At 38.7% G+C, this 23,798-nt stretch overlaps 3 long non-coding RNA genes across 3 annotated transcripts in view; all 3 read right to left on the bottom strand.

The window, feature by feature from the left end:
• LOC144297954 (uncharacterized) overlaps positions 1–23,798 on the bottom strand; it is a 122,714-nt gene that overhangs the window by 63,758 nt on the left and 35,158 nt on the right. The window lies entirely within an intron of this gene.
• On the bottom strand, positions 452–3,421 carry LOC144297955 (uncharacterized). The gene is made up of 3 exons (XR_013364912.1): positions 3,212–3,421; positions 999–1,154; positions 452–667 (listed from the first exon to the last, which is right to left on the bottom strand). It is a non-coding gene; the product is annotated as an uncharacterized LOC144297955 (long non-coding RNA).
• Positions 9,227–21,658, bottom strand: LOC144297956 (uncharacterized). The gene is made up of 4 exons (XR_013364913.1): positions 21,567–21,658; positions 20,828–20,912; positions 20,577–20,618; positions 9,227–9,659 (listed from the first exon to the last, which is right to left on the bottom strand). It is a non-coding gene; the product is annotated as an uncharacterized LOC144297956 (long non-coding RNA).

Below are 23,798 nucleotides of genomic sequence, written 5' to 3'. Positions count from 1 at the left end.
ACAGGATGTTTAAACAAATAAGAGCCTTTAACAGAAGGTCTGCAGATGTTGCCTGCTTCTCCTCATCACTGTATATCTACGGCCTGTCTCTGGGAAGGGGCAGGAAGCCTTAGGGCGCCTTACTCAAGAACAGTAGATAAAAGTCACGGTCTGGCAACCCCATCTGCTTCCTTGAAGAAGGAAATATTATAAAATAGTAATGTCAGGGCTCCAGGCAAGGCAGTTTCCCAAGGGTCTCTGAGTTAACTCAACCAACATGTCCTCTTACATGTAAACTTGGAATCATGATGGGGGTGAGGCAGACAGCTGAGCACACAGACTATGTTGGCACGCCATGCAAATGAAAAGGTACCATCTGTGCTGCTGCTGAAAAATGATGAGGCATAGATGTGACTTTTTTAATGTTCCATCTGGGTATAATTGAATTGCCTCTTTAAAATAAAAAATATCCATATTTGATATACATCCTCTCTTGTAATGGTCTCCATCTATCTTTTGTTATTTCTGTAGGATTTATTTCATGAGAAGTATGACATGAAATACAAAAAGCGAAGAACAAAGGTCTTTGGGAGATGACGGTAGCATGTTTTATTTCTTTGGCTGACTTGTCCTTCATTTTCTTGTCATTTCAAAAACACTTTCCATATGCAAAATATCTTCTCACCCCCTGAAAAAAAAGAATGCCCTGACTAGATAACTGGATAGTTGAGCAGAAGGTGATTATCAGTCTATTATCTACACACAGAAGGAAAACAGGACATGAAGTTGCCGGAATACACAGTTGCCCACATTTCTAAAGCTGCAATTAATTTTCTTTCCCAAAAATCATGTCGGTTCTAAACATTCTGAGAATAATAAGGATAATTAGAAGCACAACTTGAATTCAGAGTGACTTGCTTCTGAAGCATTAACAGCATAAGAAGGAAACAAAAGTATTTGGAGGAAACTCTAACATGCCTCTCTCCAGGTACAATTATAGATTTGAAATTTGTTGTTACCTTTCCATGGCAACCTTCGTACTTAATTTCCCAAATGTTGAACTTTTGTCATCCTGCTCCTTTGGGGGAACCCTTCAACTCCCGAATTCTTGTCGTGTTCTTGCTTTTAATACTTAACATTCCTCCAAGCACACGCTGTGAGCTCACTTCCCCAAACTGAGAACAATAAGACCAAGAAGAATTTGGTTATGCTCTCAGCAAAAGCACTTAAATGTGTTCTTTCTGTAAGATGGAAACCAACAACTGAACATAGCTTCAAAGGGTCCATGCCAACTTTGTTTGGCCTCTTGTTCTATTCAGTTCCATTCTAATAAATACTTGTTAAATATCTACTGCGTGCTAGGAGCATCAGGAAATACAAAGATTGGAATAAGCCACATCATCTGATCTCAAGAAGCTTACAATGTAGAGAAAGAATGAGATCCAAATAACTAGAAAGCGATTTTCAGTGTGTGATCCCCAGAGAAGCAGCATCAGCAGCACACAGGGCTTTCTTAGAAATGTAGATCTCGGACCCCTCCCCGGACTTTCTGAATCCAATCTCTTGGAGTCGGCAGTCTGTATTTTCACAGTTCTTCCAGATAATTAAGATGCTCCCTAAGATTTGAGCATTGCTGCTGTAAAGCAATTGAGCACACACACCATGGGAGAGATACAAAGTGCTTTGAGTAAAGGGAAGATCACATCTATTTTGGAAGGAGGACTTCTAGGACTGATAGTTTTGCCATGAAGCTTTGAAAGTTAGCTGAAATACTGAAATGTAGGCGGTAGAGTAATAAGTGGACACTCTGGATGAGTGAAATGTGAGCCAAGCAACAGAATTAAGAAAGCAGAAGGCAAATCAAAGAGTCTAGATTGATGGCCATGGAAGGAGATGGAGATGAGGATCAGAAGTATATGTTGGGGTCTCAAGCACCAAGCTGTAGAGCAGGTTGTTTGACTCCGTGGACAATGACAAGCCTAAAGTTTTTAATCAGAGGAATAATGAAATTAGAGCAGTGCTTTTGGAAGACTGGTCTCAGGGTTTCAATAGGATAACCTGAAGTAGGAAGATATACAGGAAGTGGAGAACCAACTGAGTTGACGACTGCAAATAGTTTGGGTAGGTAATAATGAAAGTTTCAACTAGGGAATTTACAGGGGAAATATGAGGGAATTAATGGGAGAAAATTTGAAGGACTAGATCAATAGCATTCTGCAATTGACTCAATATTTGGAGCAAGAAAATGGAATCAAAACCTTGATTAATAAAAGAATAGTCATGTCATAAACCAAAAAATAAGACAACCAGAGGAGGAGCTGGTTTTGGAAGGGATTTGTTTTGATCATAGGTGACATCCTGTGATATGATGCACCATGAAGGTAGAAATGTAAACACAGAGTTTATAATAATATCTATAATATTCGGCTACATAGGCTATGCCTGGGTAGGTACATGAGATAGGCACATGACTCATATCATTTAAAGCTTATACTAACTTTATGAGAAGGCATTTTTTTTGTTGTTTTTAATTTATTTGACAAAGAGCAGAGGAAGAGGGAGAAGCAGGCTCCTCACTGAACAGGGAGCCTGATATGGGGCTTAATCCCAGGATCCAGAGATCATGACCTGAGCTGAAGGCAAGTGCTTAACCAGCTGAGCCACCCAGGAGCCCCAAGAAGGCATTGTTATATCCATGTTTATTATTTAACTTAGATTATGTTGCATATAATAGAGAATTCAAAATAGCAATGGCTTAAATACACAGGGTTTCTTCTAGCATATAGAAGAAATCAGGAGATAGGCAGGGCAGGATAGCTATGCTGGTTTCAGCAGTCATCAGGGGGCCAAGCTCCTTCTAATGTCCTGTTTCAGCATCCTCCCCTGGGGAATTCCATCCTCCAGGTACTTCATCAGTCAAGATGGCTGCTGAAGTGCCAGCCATCAAGGTGGTGATGGCCAAAATTATAGGACTGGAGGCTTACTGAGAGAGTAAACATAAAGAATAGGAGACTGGAAGAACCTTGGAGAAAGACTACAAGGAAGGACTAGGAGGAGGCATAGGTAAGAGGGAAGAAGAAAAGGAAGGAAGGAAGGAAGGAAGGAAGGAAGGAAGGAAGGAAGGAAGGAAGGAAGGAAGGAAGGAAGGAAGGACAATGTCAAACAGAAGGCAAGGAACCCCAAGGCTAAGATTGGAAGGAGAGGTGGGTAGGTAGTGTCCGATGGTGCAAACCATGAGGACTGCATCATGCTCATTGGATGGGAGAAAATGAGGGTCCTGGGTGATCTTCAAAAGAATAGCATCATTCAAGAATTTATGGCAGCAGTTCTTAGAGTTAAGGAAATAATAAGTGGTGAAGTAGTGGAGCAGTAGTAACTTCTCTCCCATGAAGTTTGCTGATACATGGAGAGAAACAGTGGTAGTGACAGAAATCAAGCAGTGTTGAGGTCATGCTTCATAGATTAGAAGGCCTGAACACAATTTCCCTTTATGATGTCAGGTCTCCTAGAGACCAGATTTAAATCGTTTGAATGTGTGGGCAGAGACAACAAAGTGCTTCTGCCATGATCAGCAGCCCCAATCCAATTCCTCCCAGCAAAAACGAAGCAAGTGTTGGCGGATACTGTATCACAATAAAAGGCTGATGCTACATTTTCTAAAGGCCGTCTGATAAGCTTAATTAATTCATTTTTGTTTTTCCCTCCAAAGGTTGGATAGAAACTCCTCTAACTCTGGCTTGTGTTCTTAGAGAAAAATTAAATTGCAAAAGTGAGGACGTTTCATTAGGCTGTACTCCCTCAAGGTCAGCAAAAGCTCTCTGGGTGCTTTGCAAGGCTCCAGAATCTAGAATGACAGAGCTGCAGCTCCATTTCAGCAAAAATAAATATCAGATTACAACACATTGTTTTTGCAGCTGACTGAGGATTTGGTGTGGTGGCTATTTCCTTCTGCAATTGCAAATAAAGAGAGCACAGTGTTTGTATCCTTTCTTTACGAAGCCATTTTCTCCCCTAAAGAGGTGCATTCCCAGAGGATTCTTCCCCCCTCAACAAATGTCTGGTGCCTCTGCAGTGTTCATCCTGCATGACTTGCCTTGAAGACTGTTAAACATAAAGGCAGATACTTGGATCAGTTCTCTTGATACCTTTCACTCCTTTCTTCCTATCTTTCCACCCCACCCTCATCTCCCTCCCTGGAAAAACCCTCTTGCTGTAAAATAATGAAAGAATGGCAGAGATAAACCACAGCATGCCTTTGCAATTCTAATTTTCTAACCTGAAACTAGTGAGCCATAAAACTCTGGAAGCTAAAAGCTGCCTGAGGCAAATCCAAATCTGGCTTTAAAATAGCAACACATCTTTTACCATTTTAGCTATTTTGAGGTAGATTTTCATGCATGGGCATACTTGTTGAAATTAAATGTGTTTCATTTGTGTCTTTTTTTTTTTTTTCTTTTCCTTCTGGAGAGATAGCAGGCTTGAGAGGCACTTGCTTTCTGCATCTTAAATTGAAGACTAAATTTGAGTGCCCAGAGTAGGTATTAAATTACCTATCTGTGAGTTTTCTATCTAAATTGGGTAACCCTGGTACTACTTTGAAACTTGGGTGCATTTAGGAAATAGGAGTTGTCCTACTTGACCTTGCCTTTTAGTATTCCTGTGTTGTCACAGCTGCTGGTTTGGATCCCTCAGAAACCCTAACATGAAGTTTTGAGGGAAAGTAGTTCTTTTGGTAATTGATTACAGGAAACACTGGTATGTAACCAAACCAACATGAGTTTGTCCCTGGTGAGTCAAGGAAACTGTACCAGGTGAGTCGCACAAAGAAAACTTTATTTGCAGCAAATAAGGAGATAGGGAAAATGGCTTCCAACGCCATGACTCCCCAAGAGAGTAAATGGGTTCCTTTTGTTTAGGGGTAGATCAATGTTCAGATAGGGAAGTGTGAATGTACAGGTGCGCATAAGATAGAGCAAGCGCCTTAAGGAAATATCCTATAGTAAATTTATGTTACGTAAATGAGGCTGGGGTTCCTCTTTGGGTGGAGATTTTAGTATTACAATGAGATAAAGGCAACTACCATATTCCAGGGGAGTCACGCCAAGGTCCCTCTGTGGAGGTGTGAGTCATTCAATTCAAATGTGTCGGTGGGAGGTCTTGTTAGGGCTGTTGTCACACCTGAGGGGTAATTTCAGGCTTCATTCCTCTGAGTTAAAAGGTAAGTCAGAAAGAGGAGGTTAAGGAAAAATGTAAGGCAAAGATTAGTGAGTATAAGCAGGTGGGCAGTAAAGATCAGGTCTTAGGGTCTAGCTGGTGACAGTAAGAGGATGAGGAAGTGAGCAGAGGAGAGATAACAGTCCATAATAGGTGTTTTAATGAGAAGTTACAAAAGTGGGCAACTGATGCTTGATCCTGCTGAGGACTCTGGGAAAACCTGCAGAACATGCACAGTCATGTGTTACCTGAGGGCTGTGAAAGCTTGGGTATTTATCAACCAACTACCATCTGTCATTGCTTGACAATCCTGACGAGAGATGTCAGTTCTTTACAACTTACTCTATAGATTCAATGCAATTCCCAATAAAAATCCCAGCAATTATTTTGTTGATATCAACAAACCGATCCCTTTTTTTTTTTTAAGACTGTATTTATTTATTCATGAGAAACACAAACAGAGGCAGAGACACAGAGGGAGAAGCAGGCTCCATGCAGGGAGCTGGATGTGGGACCCTATCTGGGGACTCCAGGATCAGGCCCTGGACCAAAGGCTAAACTGCTGAGCACCCAGGGATCCCCAACAAACTGATTCTAATATGTATATCGAAAAGCAAAAGACCTAGGACAACTTACATAATACTAAAAAAGAACAGAGTTGAAGGACTTATACTACGCAATGTCAAGATTTATTATAAATCTGCAATAATCAAAACAGCATAGAATTGGTGGGGGGGAGAGCGTGGAACAGAATAGAGAGCCTAGAAATAGACTCCCACAAATATAGTTTATTTATCTTTGACAAAGACTCAAAGGCAATTCAGTGGAGAAAAGACAGTTTTTTTTTTTTTTCAAAAAATGGTGCTGGATCCTGAATATATAGCTTATGCTTTTCACAAAAATTAACCTAAAATGAATCATAGACCTAAAGGTAAAGTGCAAAGCAATAAATGTTGTAAAAGAAACTATAGGAGAAAATCTATATAACCTTGGATTTAGAGATGAGTTTTTAGATGCAATACCAAAAGCACAGTCTATAAAATGAAAACTTGATATGTTGGATTTTATTAAAATTTCAAACTTCTCCCTTGAAAAAGACAATTAAAAAGATGAAAGACAGAATGGGAGGAACTAATTGCAAAACATGTATCTGATAAAGGACTTGTATGCAAAATAGACAAAGAATTCTTAAAATTCAGTAATAAGAAAATCGATCTAAAAACTATAAAGATTGTCAAATGAGATAAAAACAGCAGGTAGAATGTGATTTTTTGTAAATAATAACCACAGTAAATGAGTAAATAAATAATTTCTCCATAGTCAAATCTTTTATTCTCCTTTTTTTGAAAGGGAGTTGTTAACTATAAACATTTCCCTTCTCAGCTCTTAGTCTGTTTAACTGAACAAAAGGGATTATACTGTGGGAGAAAGAATTGCAGGAGAGCCTGACAAGCTTCATGGAAGTGGGGCACAGGAGATGGAGGCCGTGGGCCTGATGCCTCACAGTACCCTTAGACAGCAGTGAGGCCTGAGAGGGCACCTCAGACAGCTACTTAGCCTCCAAGTCAGGACAAGACTCAGTGCTCCTCTGGGATCTGAAGTAGTGGAGTCCCTTACCTCCTGAACTGCTGGACATTAGACCATGATAAAGGCATCACCCTATTTTGCTAGCAGTGCATAAGCCTCCCATTTCTCTTTTTGACCTCAAGAAAGATCAGAAGCCCCAGGACTTCTAAGGATCTTCTGACAACCTGGTAGAATGAAATTCAGAGACAGATTTAATTTGATATGAAGAAAATGTAGAAGTGTGACATTCCTTAAAAAACTGAGTTTCTGTGTAGGAAGTCATACACGTTTTTGATATGTATAAATGAAAAAAAAACTATAAGAGTAAAATGCCAAAATAATAATAGATGATAAATTCTGAGAAATGGGATTTTAAGTGATTCTTCTTTTCATTTACTTGTGCTCTTTCACTTCCATGCAATGAGAATGTATTACCTGTGGGAAAATTGAGGAGGAGAGGCTAGGTGGTCCAGTATATTGGACCTGGGTTTTAGACTCACATCAACCTGGATTTGAATTACTAGCACTTCTACTTATCTGCTGGGTGAATTTGAGAAAGTGATTTGCATCTTTAAGGCTGATGTTTTCATCTATAAATGCCAATGATGTCAACTTTGTAGAGTTATCATAGAAATTGTAATTAGTCTACATAAAGAGTGCAGAGTAGGGGTGCCTAAGTGGCTGAGTGGGATGGGCATCTGCTTTCAGCTCAGGTCATGATCCTGAGATCCTGGGATCAAGCCCTGCATCGAGCTCCCTGCTCACTCAGGAGCCCCTTCTCCCTCTCCCTCTCCCTCCTCTACTTGTGCTCCCTCTCTTGCTCACTCTGTCTCTCAAATAAATAAATAAAATATTTTTTAAAATGCAGAGTAGTTTGCCATGTAATTGCATACATATATACTTATGATAATTGTACACTTTATATTTATTTATTATAATCTTTTTGATGGAAAAAAGGTGCTTTTGTTTTAAAAAGGTGGTTTTATTAAAGTACAAGACTAGGATGCATAGGCAGAAAGAATTGCTGATAACTGTACACTTTAGACTGGTGAACTTCACAGTATGTAAATATCAATAACATTGTGAAAAAACACACAAAAAATACTTGTGATGTTTTTGTACGAATATTTAGATTAACTATGGAAATAGCTAACCTAGCTACCCTGATGAATATTTATAAAGTTAGCATATATCCATCATTTATATTTTTAAATTAAACACAAAAATGAAGCTTTGCTTTCTTCAGGTTTTCTAACAACTCTTTCTTCTAAGAATGACTTAAATCCATACTACATGCTATCAGTTACAAATGCTGGCTGCATTCCTTATGGATTATTCAGAGATCACTTAATCTCTGAACACCTGACAGTTTTCTGCTACTAAAATGAAAAGAATGGCCCTTGTTATAAGATAAATGATATCGGGGCAGCCAGGGTGGCTCAGCGGTTTAGCGCTGCCTTCAGCCCAGGGCCTGATCCTGGGACCTGGGATCGAGTCCCACATTGGGCTCCCTGCATGGAGCCTGCTTCTCCCTCTGCCTGTGTGTCTCTGCCTCTGTCTCTGTATCTCACGAATAAATAAAAATAAAATCTTAAAAAAAAAAAAAAGATAAATGATATCCCCCCCTCCCTGAATTTATATGTTGAAAGCTTAACCCCCAGGACCTCAGAATGTCATTATATTTAGAGATAAGATCTTTAAAGAGATAAATAAGTTAAAATGAGGTCACTATCATGGGCCCTAATCCAATGTGACTAGTGTCCTTATTTAAAAAAAAAGAGAGAGAGAGTAGGATGTAAACATACACAAAGGGAAGACCATGTGAGACACAGGGAGAAGATGGCCATCTGCAAGTCAAAGAGAATCTTTAGAAGAAACCAACCCTGCTGACACTTTAATCTTGGACTTCCAGCCTCCAGAATTGTGAGAAAATAAATTACTATTGTTTAAGCCATCCAATTTAGAGTACTCTGTTATATGGGCCCTAGCAAACTAATATAGTCTTTTTGCCTGTCTGAATTTGGGGTGTCAGAAGGAAAGTGAATAACATTTAGGAAAAGCTTAGAAATCATTTTTTTTTCTACATAAATTTGATAAAATTATCATTTATTGTGTACCTAAATTTAAAATAACAATGTGGCAGCTATTTATAATCTAAGATATATAGCAAAGATATTTTCCCTTTAAGTTTAAAATAAACTGTGGCATGGAGGAATATATCAAATTATGCTTTTGTGATGGCTCCCTCCACTCCCTTCAAAGGATAAAGGACATAGTATTTACTTGGGTTGTTTATCAGGACTTTGTGCTGAGAAGTGGAAGGAAAGAAGATCTGAAGAGTTGAGATGATAAAATTACTTTTCATAAAAACCAAAAATGAGAAGATAGGGAAGGTAGGGAGAGGAACTAGCACAACTGAAGATTCTGAGAGAGTGAGAAAGAGAGTCAGAAGCTTTGGGTGGGAGAAAGAGGTGTGTAAGAAGGGTTCTTAGGAAAGTAGGCTGTCCAGAATGCAGCACAGTGTCCCATTCTTCAAAGAACAATTGTCATAAGACTTTCATATTATTCTCCAGGGCTTTTGATTCAAGGCCTCAAAATTCATGGTGCTTTTCCTGACATGCCAAAATGTTGAAAAGATTATGAAAAGCAAACAGGGTAGCTTAAAAGATAGCTCATCCATTAAGTGTTTCTCTTAAAATTTTCCCCAATGTGAAATGCAAAGTAATGTGCTGGAAAGACAATGATTAAGCAAAGGGTATTTTAAAGTTTACTTTTCTTTCCATTTGATTTCTCCAGCTTTCAAGTATCTGCTACTCAGCCCATCTGTTGTCCTATTTTGATTGTTTTTGGCAAACAGATGCAGGAGGAGAACACTATTGCCTTTTCTGTTTTATATAACCCTAGAGATAAAAACATAATGTTAGTCAGGTTTTCTTTTGTAGGGAAAAATTGTGAAGTACTGAAATACATTTAAAAAAAAGTTACTGGATGTTTTCAAAGGAAAACTAGGCATTGTCTAACCTCCCCCTCCAGGTTATGTGGTTCTATGGTGTCTTTACAACTTTCATTATATTGGTGTTTTTCACAAATCTGTAAGTTGTAGATGACTGAAAGAGATACAAATGATTCTTGTCCAAAAATATGCAAATGAATTTGGAAAAGGTTTAATTAATTTTCCTCCTTCTCTGTGGAAGAAGCCATTATGGCACAAATTAAGCAAATTCAAATTCATTGCAACATTCCTAGTATACGTTTTCTTAGTTAAGTAAAAATATTTGACATGTGCCCATTTTATATATGTATGAGGGATGTGCTTATCTTTTCTAAAAAATTATCCTTTAATATTTTCATAAACTGTCTTTCAGCCTCTGAGAGCTCAGCTAAATATTAGTCTTACCTGGGTTTCAACTGGACACAATATTGAATTATTCTTTTGGAGTGAGGAATAGCAGGGGATGGCCAGGGAACAGGGTAGCTGAACTGACCTCTCTTTGACCTCAGTCAAAAGTCTCAATTGCATATATCTCCAGTGAACCTAGGGGAACTGAGCCATGATCTGCATGACATTTTTATCTCTAACATTCAGTTTGACTTTCAAGTATCACAGAGTAGGAAAAAAAAAAAACATGAATCCAAAATGAAACAATATTTTTCAGATTGCCACTATACCATCAAGTCTAATGTGAAAGAAAATCCATTTCATTTTTGCCACTGCCTGCTGATTAGCATGAACTCAGCTGCCCTTCAAAGTTTCAGCCTCTTGAACGCAGGTTCAGTCATTGCTTTGAGCCAAAGGGAGAACAGGAGTTAAAATTCTCAGATTTCCCTGAGAGTTGTTTTTGAGTGAATGGGGGAGAATGTATTTGGTGAATGGTTTTAGCTTACATTGAAGTTACTTTAATTTTGTTTCATTTTTGTGTATGAAAGTAAAAGTAATATCAGAGAAGGGTACTGACAACTTCCACTGGGTAAAATACCTGCCATCTTGACAGAAGTTTTGCCATAAATAGAAATAGATACAAGAGTCTACCCTGTACACATTATCCTATCAGAATTAGAATACATGCCACATTTTCATAAAGGAAGGGAAAAATAATTTCCTTCTACTATTCTAGGTTCTCCACTGGGGCCCCTATAACAACAGAGAATAGCAAAAGAAACAGAAGTTTATTAACATGTGTATCTCCCATATACATAGGAGAAACTCAGGGATGAGTAACTCAAAGAGATGGCTGGAACTTGAGCCTAACTACTGTCTTCAGCCAAAACAGAGGAAGAAGGATGGGAAGGTGAACACAGAAAGTACAGTAAAGAAGGGTAAGGTTTGTTATACAGATTTTAGTCTGTGCCTTCTCTATTGATAAGAGACTCTTGGGATTTAGAGTCATACTTCTCTTCCTGGTAAAAGAAACAGACAATGAAGATTTTCTTTATAAAGTTAAATTTCTCTTACAAAAGAGTAGCTTCTACTCTGTTTTTAGAACTTCTTCTGAATCTTTTCTTTCTTAAAACAATCAGCTCTAAATATTAACAACAACGATCAGCTCTAAGTAGTACTTTTATCAAAGAGGCATTTTTGGGGGGTAACATATCCTGATCTCCTGCAGTCATATTTTGGGGTGGTACATTCTGGTCTCCTACACTTTCTATTGCCAAGCCTGAAGCCACATCCTGGCATTTAGGTTGAATGGTCTTTCTAAGGCAACCATGGCTTCTTAATCACATTCAGATAGTTTTTACTTGTCTTCAGCTCTTGTTTTGATTTTTTTGAATCTCAAGTTGGCTTTTGAAGTCAAAAGGAGCACTTTTCCTTTCCCTCCCTGTTTATAGAAGTAAAGGAAAAGAACATGGGGTCTAATTCAGGTAAATATCTTAACAGAATGACATGCAAAGTATAATTTTCAAAATGTTTAACATCATGCAATTCCCATATAAAATCATAATGAACAGAAACCAACCATGCCTTCTGATGATGTACATGTGATTGAAACCAAAGTCTTATTAAGCTTATCAATGAAGTTAGTTCAAGAAAGGATACATGTAACTGATGATTATTTTGTCAGTGAGAGAAAGGAAGAAAATAGCAGTAAGTCACAAGATTAGATGCAAAACTGGTTATTGTCCTTGTTCTATCAGTAATATGACCATAGTCTTTGGGGTTAACTTTTCTATACAAGAAAATCATTGTGTTACTATCAGACAAAAATAATTTTCATTGCTCCTGGACAAAAATTATTTGCATAATATTGGGCAAAGTAGTTTATACCTTTTCAATTTACAATAAAGGAACATCCAGCTTTACAGAGTTGAAATTTGTCTTAGGCCTAATCAATAGTAATGGTAAATCAAACAAATTTTTTTTTAATATTTTATTTATTTATGAGAGACACAGAGAGAGAGAGAGAGAGAGGCAGAGAGAGAAGCAGATTCCATGCAGGGAGCCCGACGTGGGACTCGATCCTGGGTCTCCAGCATCACACCCTGGGCTGAAGTTGGCACTAAACCGCTGAGCCACCAGGGCTGCCCCAAAGAAATTTTTATATCATGTGACTCTAGGTCAGGAGTCAACAAACTATAGCTCAACTCGACTTAGCCACCCGGTTTTTAATTAAAGTTTTATAGGGACACTGCCACAGGCATTTGCTTATGTATTATAAATGGTTTCTCTTGCTGCAGAGTTGAATAGTTGCAACAGAGATTAGGTGGTTGTATAATCTAAAATATTTACCATGGAGCCCTTTATAGAAAACAAAACAAAACAAACTTGCCAACCTTTGATCTAGGAACACTAGGAACAGGGCAGTGTCTAACAGCAAAAATGAGAGTGGCATAATGTTTTTTTCCTCTTTTAAGTTTTGGATATTTTTTCTTTGCAACAGTGTTAATAAGAAAGCATGAGAGTAAAATCAGAAAAACTTCAGGGAAAAGGCACATCAGAAGTATGTGCCTTCTGATGATGTACATGTGATTGAAAATTGCGTGCATTGTAGCCACACTACACAATGAATTCTGCTTGACTGGATTATAGATCCTCAGACATTCCTTCAGAATCAATTACACACATTGAAAGCAGAAGAATACCAAGTTCTTTATTTCTAGGAAGAAAGCTCATGACCCACTTAAGTCCTCAGCATTTTGAATTACTCATTTCTCTTTGATTAAAAACATCAACCCAGATTTTGATATTTAGCTCATCCATATCTTGGTTTTCCTTCAGAAATTTGCTATATGTGCCCCACATCCAGGAACTGCACTTTCAAAAAAAAAAATAACTTCTGACTTTACCTTGGTAACTTTATTTATAAAAATAAATAAACTCACATAATTGTTTATTTTCTAGAAATGGTATTGGAGCAAGGATGCTAAGATATCTGTCTAGACTAATCCAGTTCATGTTGCCTCTGTAGAGGTCTTCCTATATCACTAGCCCACCACCAGTGTGTATTACAGATTTTTGGAAGATTTTATAGCGTCCCTGGTCCCCATCTGCAAAGCCAGTGAGGGAAAATGCCATCTTAAATCTAACTCAAAAAAAGTAAATATTGACAAAGTTTTACCTAGATTGCATTCAGGTCTGAGTTTCAGCCAGTACCTTAGATAATCCTCTGGTTATCTCAGTCATCCCAACCTCTCCCTCTTGAAGTCCTAGAATCAGCCAGTTACCAAAGTGTTGACTCTCTGGCATGGAGTAGAGAACCAACACTCAGTCAAGAGTTCAGGACTGGTGACTGGTGTCCTCACCATGTTGTATGCTAAACATTTTACGTTTCACACCCCCTTGTAATGTTTTCCATATTAACAAACTGTTTATTATCCCTTTCTAGTTGCTACCAGCACCCACCAGCCACCACAGAGAATCAATGCACACCTCTTTAAAAACAGCAGGGGCGGGATCCCTGGGTGGCGCAGCGGTTTGGCGCCTGCCTTTGGCCCAGGGCGCGATCCTGGAGACCCGGGATCGAATCCCACATCGGGCTCCCGGTGCATGGAGCCTGCTTCTCCCTCTGCCTGTGTCTCTGCCTCTCTCTCTCTCTCTGTGACTATCATAAATAAATAAAATTAAAAAAAAAAAAAAAAAAAAAAAAAAAACAGCAGGGGCAAACTACAAGGCAAAACAGGAGGGACAAACCTAGAACGGGACATTAATGTTACCTGAATGAGAAAAAGTTGTGCAGATCATTCTAACAAAGGGCGCTAGACATAATCAAGACACGACTGAGTACAGAAGAACTGTACAGCCTAGCCTAATGAAAAGAACTGGGGCATTTATTCACCCATTGGCAAGGGGTTCTTGTAGGGAAAGAACAAAGAAAATAGAAAAACAACACCAGGGAGCTTTAGAAAAAACCTGATTTCATACTTCTGCTCAGTCCAACTTGTGTGCCCAGAAAAACTCATCCATTCTGGTTTTAGCTCTCTCCGATTATTAAAAGCTACGCTTGCACACTGAAGATCAGCTGCTGCTGGTGTCCCATCTGTACCCCTCCACTTCTCTTTATAATTCAGTGCACATTGACCCAACTTTCAGCAGCCAGCCTCTACGGTTTTTTTTCCTCTAAGGGCTTTACACCCTCTGCTAGTTGGTGTAAAATGTCCCATTTCCTTTGATCCTCACGTAGGATAATCCTGACATGTTCTACACTAGCTTTCAGAGTTTCCCAACAAAATTGGGCTCCAGTCATCTGTAACAGTAGCTGGCTCAATAAGGTACATGATTACTGGCTCCTTTCCCTTCCCCTGTCTCACTTACATAATACACCGTATGTTTCCTGCGCCTCCCAAATTACACTCAAATCATTGTTTCAGGATCTGTTTCCTAGGAGTGCCCCCCCCCCAAAACACAGTAGGTGTTCAAGAAACATTCAGTTGCTCACCCATGCCTTAAAGTATTTCTACTTTTTTAATTTATTGAGGTTTTCAGTGCCTTAATTTTTTTCAACATGGTCAATTTTCATGGGCAGTTGGAAAGAATGCATATACTCTATTTTCAGGGTGCAGTAGGATATACATTAGTCAGTTCTACTTTTAAATTATGTTATTTAGGCCTTTCATATGCTTTCTGACTTTTCATCTTCTCAATATTCTTAGACTAAAAGAGTTTTTTGAAGTCCTCTATTACCAGAGTGCTTCTGTCTTTTTATCTTCTGTAATTTTTGCTTTATGATCATTGTTGCTATGTAATTTGATAGATATTCAACTATTCAGTTTGATAGATAACTGATAGATTTTTGCATTCATTGTACGCTTAAAAACCATAAAGTGCCCATTGCTCTTTGGGCTGAATCACAGCTTTTCTGATATTATGTTAATAGTTTCTGGTTGTTTAAAAATGTATCTTTTCTGAAGCACCTGACTGATTCAGTTGGTGGAACATCTGACTCTTGATCTTGGGGTGGGAAGTTTGAGCCTCATATTGCACATAGAGATTACTTTTTAAAAAATCTAAAAAGGAATTTTTTTCAAAATTTACTTTTTCCTAGTAGACTTTGCCCATCTTTCTATTTTTGCCTATCCTCAATCACTTTGGTGTGATCCTTAGATATGGCATAGTTGTTTTTTCTTTGTAATCCAATCTAATCTAAAATTCTTCTTTTAATATGTAGGTTAAAACCATTTATATTTACTAAGATAACATATATTTTTGTCTTAGTTCTGTCATATTGTTGCACATTTTCTGTCTATATATTTTAAGGCCTTTTTCAATGTGGTCTGTTTCCTTTGGTTTGCTTTATGTAGCTCTGAGTTTTAGGAAGCTTTGCAGTTCTGTCCTAGTGATTACCCTTATTAATGCATTTAGTCAGTGCATTATAGTCCTCCACTAAGAGAAATAATAAAAATAATGTTCCTTCTTTCTTCCCCATTCCCTCTCTCTCCACCATCCAATTTAAATGACTAATATTCCCTTTCTTAATGTTATCTTTATATTATTAAGAATTATATACCTGTCTATAAAAATTAAAAAAAAAAAAAAGAATTATATACCTGTCTAGAACTTAATTAATCAGCTTTGAATGATGTCATTGAAATAAAAGTTATTATAGATGAGATAATCAGCATATTTGTTCCAAGTCTACCTACTTCATTCCAGTGTGTAAGTTGTGACATTTCTGTATTGTCCATGGTTGCTTCAGGGTTAGCCCATCACCTTCAGCAAGTGCACTTTTATAGTGCTTTCTGAGATCTGTTTTTCTCCTGGGTTCTTTCATGAATCTCTTGCTTTTTTCCTTCCCTTTCTTTTTTCAGCTGCTTCCCTGCTCCACTGCTTTATTTATTTTAGAGTTTATGGGTCATATTTGTCTCCTACTTTCACATAGATGGAATCTGTGGGTAGGTGCTTTTCATTCTCCTTGAAGATTTGGAATAGTTTTTCAGGAATTGAAGAAGAGAGGCTGATTTATACAGATTGGTTTATACTGGAGGTCCCTGGGTCTGGGTTTTGTTGTTGTTTTGTTTTCTGACGCTGTAATCCTTACCCATGCATATTTAGGATTAAGCTTCTCCAAAACACAAAAGGTTGGGGATCCCTGGGTGGCGCAGCGGTTTGGCGCCTGCCTTTGGCCCAGGGCGCGATCCTGGAGACCCGGGATTGAATCCCACATCGGGGCTCCCGGTGCATGGAGCCTGCTTCTCCCTCTGCCTATGTCTTTGCCTCTCTCTCTCTCTCTCTCTCTGTGACTATCATAAATAAATAAAAATTAAAAAAAAAAAACACAAAAGAAGTGACACTAATCCTAGGGGTAGTAGGTGTTTTAACAAAAACAATGAAGGAATCACTGGCAGGGTAACCTTTTCGTCACCTCTCCAGATATAGAGGTAGATGCTTCTCCACTTTGGCTTAGGCAATTATCTGGGCCAACTTCTAACCATTCCTCATTTAGTAATAACCATTTTCATTCCAGCTCAGGTTTACAAATCTGATTTCACAGAATTATAGATCATTAGCAGTAAGAATGATGCTGAAGTTTATATACTCGAAATTTCAGCCATCAATATGATTTTTTGGGAAGAGAAATGTTTTGTGCTTATTCTTGATTAATCAAAAGATTTTAAAAATTTGGACATAGTCTTAACTCTCAAGGCAAAGATGACATTCGGTGAATATTTCCATTCAAAGTATCTTGGGGGGATCCCTGGGAGGCGCAGCGGTTTGGCGCCTGCCTTTGGCCCAGGGCATGATCCTGGAGACCCGGGATCGAATCCCACGTCGGGCTCCCGGTGCATGGAGCCTGCTTCTCCCTCTGCCTGTGTCTCTGCCTCTCTCTCTCTCTCTGTGACTATCATAAATAAATAAAAATTAAAAAAAAAAAAAGAATCAGAGGATATACTGTATGAAAAGTTATGTACCTTTAAACACAAGAGTGTTTAACCTAGTCAAACTTCAACTTAATTTTATAGAAACGCACACACAAACACAAGGCATTCCAGGACTTAGGAAGCTGAAGGAACAAAGATATAAAAGATTTTTTTCAATTGGTATTGCCATTCCACTAATTGAGGGTGGGCCTCATGGTCAGTCTGAGATGGGAATCTCTGTTCCCTCAGCTAGCTTCTTAGGTCCCTGAATGCCTTGTGTGTGTATGTGTGTGTGTGTGTCTGTATGTGTTGCCAAATTGAATTTGTGTAAGCTAAATACATTTATGTTCAACACTGACATGTTGAAATGTAAAGAAGTTTTCTGATTCATCTGTAAGCACCGAATTATTAGTTTTATAGGATTCAATTTCTCACCTTATGCTTTGTCCTTCCAGCATTTCAGAACTTTGCTCGTTCATTGATGCTAAACCGGCAGGACTCAGAATTGTTTTAATATTAGAGCACTTGGAAACCAAAGTACATTTTGATGAAGTCTTAGTATATTTTACTCCAATCATATAAATAATACCTGAGGACAAAATTCTATGTTGTTTATCTTTTTTTTTAAGATTTATTTATTTATTTATTCATGATAGACATAGAGAGAGAGAGAGAGAGAGGCAGAGACACAGGAAGAAGGAGAAGCAGGCTCCACGCCAGGAGCCGATGCCGGACTCGATCCTGGGACTCCAGGATTGTGCCCTGAGCCAAAGGCAGGTGCCAAACCGCTGAACCACCCAGGGATCCCTGTGTTGTTTATCTTAAATTTATATTGATTGAGATAATTAAATTAAATGTATACAATATAAAAGCCAACAGAGTATCATAATCACAAGATACTAATACAAACACAGACACACAGAGACAAATCTGTGAGCCAAACCTATTCTTTTTTTCTTTTTCTTTTTTTTAAGAAAGGCAGACTGCCACATACATCACCTCATATAGGTGTGTCTGAAGTCTTGGAAGCTTGACTACCCTATATTCTCCTACAGATGGACTTTGATTGTTTGAGGTTCTAGGAGGGGAGCACAGCTACTCGTATACCCTTGACCAAAGAAAGGTCTATCTTCTCCTCTATCAGAGAAGGTCATCCTCTTCCACTGAGCTCATAGCTTTGGGAGAGATGCACATGGAGCAGTGAGGGAAGAGGACAGCCAGATCAGCCAAATCAACTCTGGCAATCAGTGGGGTGACAGATGTTGCAGCAAGATCACCCTCATACCTTCAAATGTATTCTTTAACATTGGTTTGCTAAATGTGCATTTGTTTAGTTGATGGCTAGTCCTCCCTGGAAAATAATCAATGGCACCTGTCAAAAGTTTAAGAAACATTATATTTTTAAACTATTGTAGGAAATCAAATTTGATAAAAATCTCCTTGATTTATTTTTTCTGAACTATAATACTGTTCCATTTTATTTATTTATTTATTTTAATTTTTAAACGTTTTATTTATTTATTCATGAGAGACACAGAGAAAGAGGCAGAGATATAGGCCAAGGGATAAGCAGGCTTCCTGTCCGGAGCCTGATGTGGGACTAGATCCCGGATCCCAGGATCATGCCCTAGGCCAAAGGCAGATGATCAACTGCTGAGCCACCCAGGCATCCAATACTGTTCCATTTAGCAGAACCCCCTGTGCTTGCTCACAAAAGGTCAGTGTTGGTTTGCTACTGAGTGGACAATCTCAATCCATCCTATTAGCTGAATAGAAATCTGAAGGTCATAAAAGTCTTGAATGTGTTCCTTCCATTATACTTGTAAAGAACTAATATTTCCTATCTGGAAATCTAGAGCTTGCATTCTCCAGGGGGTGTGAGTTCTTCCCACATTGTTATACAACCTTCATTCTCTGAGTGATGTCTTTACCACTAGCTGTGTTTAATAATCTGTTCTGAAACAGGCAAAGATACAAACACATCTTGGTTAAAGGTAAAAGAGTGTTAAATAAACTAGCTTCTCTAATCAGAATATTGCTAGAATATAAGCATGATAAGTGCAGGGGCCTCTGTTTTTTATTGATGTTTTGCTAGAGAAATGCCTTGCACATAGTAATGTTCAGTTTGTATTTGTTGAACAGTTTATGGTTGAAACCATTTTAGCTTTTGTCATGTTTTTCTTTTCTTTTTTTTTTTTTTTAAGATTTTATTTATCCACTCATGAGAGAGACACAGAAAGGCAGAGACAAAGATGGAGGAAGCAGGCTCCACAGAGGGAACCTGATGTGGGACTGGATCCCCGGACCGGGATCATACCCTGGGCCAAAGGCAGACGCTCAACCACTGAGCCACTCAGGCATCTCTGTCATATTTTATTTTAATGCCGCTGTATTTTAGGGTCCTAAGGCTGCCACAACAAATTGCTACAAACTGGGTGGCTTAAAATAGTAGAAATTTATTCTCTCAGAGTTCTAGAGGCCAGAAGTCTGAAATCAAGGTGTTGGCAGGGCTACAGTCATTCCAAAGTCTCTAGGAGAGAATCCCTCCTTGCCTCTTTCAGTCTCTGACAGCTCCAAGTCTTCCTTGGCTTGTGGCAGCAATTTCTGCATCCAGTTTCTGCCTCCATATTCACATGGCCTTCCCCCTGTATCTGTTTCTTCTCTTCCTCTAAGGACATTTATCACTGGACTTAGGGCCTACCCTGTCAATCCAGGATGAGCTCATCTCAAGATCTTTCACTTAATTACAGCCACAAAAACCCTTTTTCCAAGTAAGTTAATATTCATGGGTACTGGGGTTAGAATCAGGACATATGTTCTTAGTGGCCACAATTCAACCCACTGCAACCTCTGATTCTGTTTTCAGATTCTATTCATTCAGCACACATTTACTAAGTCTTTATTATGTGCCTGACACTAAACACTGAGGATGCAAACAGTATGCTATGACCACTGAGTTTCTGTAGCAGATAGTAATCTATCAAAGGTTTTTATTCTAAATCCTTCAGATCCAAAATAAAATTGAAATTTTATTTAAAATAGAATTAACTTTAAATTCATATAAGAGGAAATCTCTTCATGTTAATTTTCCCATAAATTCTAATGAACACACTTTATTGATGTTAATTTTTCATTTACCATACTATTCATCATTTTAGATGTTATTAGTTCAAAATCGTACCTTTTAAAAAATTTCATGATGTGGGGCAGCCCCCGTGGTGCAGCGGTTTAGCGGCGCCTGCAGCCCAGGGCGTGATCCTGGAGACCCGGGATAGAGTCCCACATTGGGCTCCCTGCATGGAGCCTGCTCCCTCTGCCTGTGTCTCTGCCTCTCTCTCTCTTGCTCTGTGTCTCTCATGAATAAATAAAATAAAAAATCTTTAAAAAAATTTCATGATGTGAAACACTTTTAATTAGTTTTAATATGTTTTGTTTCACCACAAATCAGAGTTGTGCAGGGGCATTAAATTCAGGGAGAGCCCATTTATCTGTGTCATTTTGTCATTAAGGTATCATCAACATACCTTTGGCTGAAGTTAACAGCATTTTGTCCACAGAAAGCAAGCCTGCAAAAATATAGGTAGTTTATTTAGGAAATAATGCCAGGGAGCAGAAGTGTAGGAGAGGAGGAAGGTGTGAGAGAGAGAGAAACAGTACAGGAATATGTTGCCAAATGAGCCTCCATTGTGTGGCAACTGATGTTTGAACCCAGAACACTTTTTGAAGAGTTTAATAATATATATCTCAGAGACAAAAGAGGGAAGTTTTTACCTACCCATTGGCTTCCATCCCCCATTGGTCAACAGTCCACACTGCCACTCATCTAGGTGCACATATGTAGAGGCTGAGCAAAACTAAAGCTGTTTGCACAAAAGGGACATGGTTAGTCTGAATGAGATGTATCCCCATAAAGCTGGTCAAGGCATGTCCTGAACCAGTCACCATGGTAAGTAGGTGCAGTAAAAGGAAATGCCAAAAGGATTTGTAGGTGAGCAAAAGAGGTGCCCAATATACTTTCACTCCCCCACTGCCAAGTGTGTTATCTTTAGCTTATGAGACTTGGCAGACTTGGGGACAGTGTAACATAATGAGTCACATCATTGGATTTTGACACCAAAATACCAGGCTTCTGATCTTGGAGAAATCACTCTCTGTGTGTTTCAACCTTCTAATATGCATAAAAGATAATGATGGCCATTCTTCTCTCTAGGGTTTACTGTGAGAATGAGATGAGATAATATATAGAAAGTGCTTGGCCCAGTTGGTGTACATTCTGATACCAGCTTTCTGATAGCAGCTGGGTGTCCTTCAGTTCAACTCAATTCTGACACTAATTACTTGGAGTTAGAACAGATTGCATGGGTTAACTGCTTAGTCCCACAAGACTGCCCCTCACTTCAGATGCCAGTTATAAGTCCTGGGTGAACTCAAGACACCCACTTCTGTCTGGCAATCGACAAATTCAGGGGCTTCTCACACTCCTGCAAGTTTGATAATTCACTAAAACAACTCACAGAACTCAGGGAAACACTACACATAAATTGCCATTTTATGGGAAAGGATACAAATGAACAGCCAGATGGAGAGACACATAGGATGTAAGGTGTGGAAGGGTTCGGAGCATAGGAGCTTCTGTTTCCATGGAATCAGGTTCCACCACTCTGCGGGTACATCATGTTCACTGACAGGAAGCTTCCTAAACCTAGTTCTTCAAAGTCTTTATTGAGGATTCATTTTATATGTACGGTTGATGAAATCAGTAGGCCACAGGATGAAACTCAATCTCCAGCCCCTCTCCTGGCTTCATTGGTTGGGGAGATAGGGCTGAAAGTTTCAACCATCCTATCACATGGTTGGTTTTTCAAGCCACCAGCCCTCACCCTGAAGCTATAAAAAGGCCCTATCTTAATTCATTTCAATAGCATAAATACAGGTCTGGTAGAAAGAGGATCATATGAATAGTAAAAGATACTTCTATCACTGAGGAAATTCCAAGGATTTCTGAAGCTCTTTATCAGGAAATGGGAACAAAGACCAAATGTACTTTCAAAATTAGACTACAGCATGATCCGTAGGAAGCACTCACTGAACATTGACCATTATTGTTCCCAACTTCAAGAAGCTTTACCATGCACTAGTGTCATCACCACCCCGCCTCCATAAAACTCTGCTCTGTTTGTTTTCAAATAAAAAAGTAAATCTTAAGAAAAAAATTTTCAGGGTAAAAGAGTTAGAAAGAAATACCAGCTCAGTTTAATTTCCTTTGGCAAAATGAAGAAGAGTATGTTTAAAGCAACAAATACAACCAGTCATTCTTGGAAGGCCTCCTAAATGAAGACCTTGGGTAGAATAGGGTGGGATTACCTAGAAGTAACAGTGCTTGCTGTCAAGGAGTTAGAAATTCTAGGCAGGAAAAAGTGACATTTACATGAAAGTAAACTATTTGAAAGATTCATAGTAAAGAGCAAGCAAAGTAATACTGCAGAGCAATTCTTGAGCAAATAAGTGTATTTCACAATAAATGCCAGTGAATAATGACTTCAGTTTTAAGAGATTGAGGAAGTGTTTACAGGCAAGTTTCAATACCAGGGTTGGCAGAATTTAAACCTTTTGGGGGAAGAGAAGAGTGCATTGAAAGAGCACTACTTTTAGCAGTAGCAAAAGCCTAGAGACAAGAAAGATGAAATGTAGTCCTAGCTATTGTCTGGACAATTAGTATACCCTTGCTGATGTTTTAAGTTTGAAACAAGCAACACAGATCTAACAATAGCAATATCAGGCTTATAAAGGGTGTCATGTTTATTCATGAACTTTTCACTATGAGGAGCCTGTATAGATCTGTTGTTTATTTATCAAAGGAGGGAAAGATATTGAGGTCAGTTGTAGAAGTGGAATGTATGAAGTCTGTGAATTCAGGGGAGTGTATTCAGGTTACCAAGACTGTGAAGAAGTGAAAATGAGGAGAAAAGTGAATTACTTATATTCTTGAAATCAAGAAAGTGAATTGAGCCAATGGGAATGTAACCTAATGGGAAAGAGAATCCCATGGAGCCTGAACACACACCCACTTGGGGTTGCCTTGGTGAGGATCTGCCCTCCCCTATCGGCTAATGGTAAAAAAAAAACATAACCTAAATGAAGAAAATAGTAATTGTGTTGTCGAAAACCGACCACTATGCTCCAGAACTGAAATATGTGACTCAAAGACAGAGTTTGGGTATAAAGAAGGAAGACAGTTTATTACTTTTCCAGGCAAAGGAGGCTGGAGCAAGCTAATGTCTTCAAATCTGCAGACCCAGGGGGTACCTGGCAGGCTTAGCCAGTAAAATGTTTGACTCTTGATTTTAGGATCATGAGTTCAAGCCCAACACTGGGTGTGGAGCCTACTTAAAAACAAAACATGAAAAACAAACAAACAAAAAACAAACAAAACAAAAAAACCCCTGTAGACCCGCTCCAGGGTAAAAGGCTGGCTCTGAGCAGTTTTGATAGGAATCCAGTTGGTGTGGCCAGCAGCGTCAGTCATGTCAGGGTGGTCTCATGACCAGCACTGATGATGGCCATCTGAGCCTCCCTTACTAAGTATTGATATTGAGTTCCTGAAACAAAGAATTCTACAGAAAAACAAGTAAAGGGGAGGGAGAGGCTTCAAGAATGAGGAAGAGAAAAATGTGTTCAATTTAAAGTCAAGGCTTGCTGAAGCATTGCTGTGTCCAACTTAATTTCTATCCATCTTTACATTTCTG

This window comes from Canis aureus, chromosome 26, assembly GCF_053574225.1.
Source record: "Canis aureus isolate CA01 chromosome 26, VMU_Caureus_v.1.0, whole genome shotgun sequence".
Classification (NCBI taxonomy): domain Eukaryota; kingdom Metazoa; phylum Chordata; class Mammalia; order Carnivora; family Canidae; genus Canis; species Canis aureus.
This window is presented reverse-complemented; position numbering and strand designations above follow the sequence as displayed.